Source organism: Malurus melanocephalus, unplaced genomic scaffold (assembly GCF_030028575.1).
Source record: "Malurus melanocephalus ecotype Western Australia unplaced genomic scaffold, MMel_1.1 scaffold_81, whole genome shotgun sequence".
NCBI classification, from domain to species: Eukaryota; Metazoa; Chordata; class Aves; order Passeriformes; family Maluridae; genus Malurus; species Malurus melanocephalus.
The window spans coordinates 1,337,878-1,340,640 of NW_026623313.1; positions in this window are offsets into that span (position 1 = coordinate 1,337,878).

The window sequence follows — 2,763 nt, forward strand, 5'->3', positions numbered from 1 at the left end:
GGAAGAGTTTGTTATATTCGGAGCTCTGGAGCCTCGGCGCTCCGCAGCGCTGGAGAGGCGATGTTCGGCCGCGGCCGCGCCGTGCGGTGTGTGAGGAACCTCCCCGGAGAGCACGGCTGGGGGTGGTGCCGGGAGAGACACAGGGTCCAGGCTTGGGAGGAGAGAAGGGGATTCGCACATCTCCAGCCAGCTCGACACACAGCACCGACTYGTCCTCTCAGCCGTGAAACTCGGGCTCAGGAGCTCACGTTATTAAGAAATGGACAAACTGCGAATCACCTTTGAAGAAAATAAAGTCATCTGTTTCTCCCCCCCTCGCCCCCACGCGTGGATACATCTTTCCCTGGAGCCCTTGAGCTGGCAGAGCCGGGAGCCCAGCGCCGAGCCCGAGTCCCCGCGTGGGGACAGCTCTTTGTYGCTGGAGGCAGCCTGGGGTCCCCCGCAGCCAGGACACAGCGGGGAGGGAGGCAGGAGGTGGGGGGAACACGGTTGACCAAAGTCTTGTCGACCGGCAGAACCCATCCATCTCCCACTGTGAGGGTTCCTGCCTAGTGCCGCGTTTTAGGAAGCTGTTTAATCTTGCGTGCGTAAAACTGTTGCTGCCTGAGGGCATCCAGATAGGCTMACCGATCAGACCACTGCGAGGGGCACCAGTTTAGTTCTTAATAAATARAAATAAATAAATAAATCTCACGCTAAGCAGTTGCGAGCGACTSGAAGCGGGAGGCGAGTGCGGTCCCTGAATGGGCCCCACTTATGCAGCTTTCCTGGAGGAGGCTGCTGCTGCCAGCAGGGACATCTGCTTTATTACACTCACCAGAGGAGGCTCAGYATTCCTCCCCTTCCCTCCCTTTTCCACACGAGCTCAACTCAGCAGAGGAGGTTGAATCCAAATGGGAAGTAGAATGTCATTAAAAATAATAAATATGGTGGAAGGAACTTGAGAGGACAGGAAGAGCAGCAAACTCGTGCCAAGGTGTACTACCGAATTCCTCYTGTGCCAGGGCCAGCGGAGCCCCCCCCTTCCCCGGGGCAGCCCCGGGGCTGGAGCAGTTTCAGGGCTCCGTACGAGCTCACTTGTCACCCCGCCCCGCGCTGACGGTGCGCGACGCGTGAACCCCCCATGCTCACAGCCAGCGTTCGCGGCAGCGCTCGCAAGGAAACAAACTGCTCCCGCTTCCTATCGGGAGCTCTCTGAGGGACACTGCGGCGGCACGGCTGCCTCAGCCTGCTGCGAGGGCTCGGTGCCGGCGGCCGGCTAGAACACATGTAGCTCCTCTGTCTCTCCGGTTAACTCGACAKCTGCTCGTAGCTCCAGTAATTAGACTGTCAGTGCTTGTTAGAGGAGAGGAAAACGCTCCTCTGACAGATTCCACGAGTCCTGTTTTTTAAAATCTCGCAGAAATCACCAGAGCATTAACTGAGATCTTTTATTTCTCTAGAATCCGAAGAAGTTCCCTCTGCCATCTCGCACTCCAATCAGATCTCTCTTCCGACTCCCATGAAGCAGTGAATTCGCTCTAAGAGGCTGAGGAAGTTACCTTCCTTCCCCTGCCCACCCGGGAGGAASAGGGAGCTTCCTGGCCTTGTGAACATACTTTTAAAATCCCCTCCCCGGATGGCCTTATTTTACCAGTTAATAGAATGCAGTCTTTTCTCCATTAACTGAGTGGAGGAGTCGCTCAACACACGATCCTTCCCCATCAAATATATTATTAATTCAGAGAATGCTCGGGAGAGGTTGTTCCCCCTTACGAACAAAAGCACTGGAGGATCAGGCCGGGATGCTTCTACCCCCACCCATGGTTCACTCAGCAGATGAAATTCAGAGGAGGCGATTTCTTCCCCTCCCTACCGTATATTCCCTTTTCCCCCGCAATCATACAAGGTTAACTCAACAGAGGAGTCTCAATCCAAATGGCAACTGGGATTGCATTTAAAAAAAAAAAAAAAAAAAAAAAAAAAAAAAAAAAAAAAAAAAAAAAAAAAAAAAAAAAAAAGAAAAAAAAACGGAAGGGGGAGAAAAAATCAGAAATAGGGAAAGAAAAGAGAAAAAGCAGCAGGCTGATTACGAGGTGTCAAAACTGCCAGGAGCAAGAAGGTGATAGCAATCAGGGGTGAGAAGAGTGCGCCATTCGTGCGGGGCAGCTAATTATCCGTCTCATTTGAGAAGAGCAGCATTCGAGGCAGCAGCGTTCGCCTGCTGAACGGTGACAGATTGGCGCGGAGGAGAGGGGAGGTGTTAAAACAATGGAGCCGGGCTTGCGAGCGCTGCTGCATGCTAATCAGCCCGGCCTCCTTCCTTCCTTCCCTCCGCCTGCCTGCCTGCCGCGATCCCTCCTTCTCGCTGGCCGCATGGCAAGCCCAGCGCTACCCGGCCCCTCTGCAGCAGGCGGCACCGCACCCGGCATAGGTGGTAACCCAGGGAGAGTTCCAGCGGGACCGCGCAGCGGGGCTGGCGGCACCCGGGGGACCTGGCAGGCTGCTGGGTATCAGTGSTACATTTCAGAGCTCGCCCTTGGCCCCGGGCTGCCAGGAGCYCGTCAGGGCGCTCCCCGCAAGGGCAGAGGCGAGGAGCTCTTGGTACGAGTCCTGTGGGCTGACCTCCCGAGCCCTGCTCCCGCACAGCCCAGGCCACAGCCGGCAGCGCAGCAGGTTGCCCAGAGAGAGACAATCTACTGCCGCACCCCAGACCAGACCCGCAGAGGTGAGGCAAGTGCAGAGCTATGCCAATCACTGACGGATTCCAGGGGCTCCACTGCC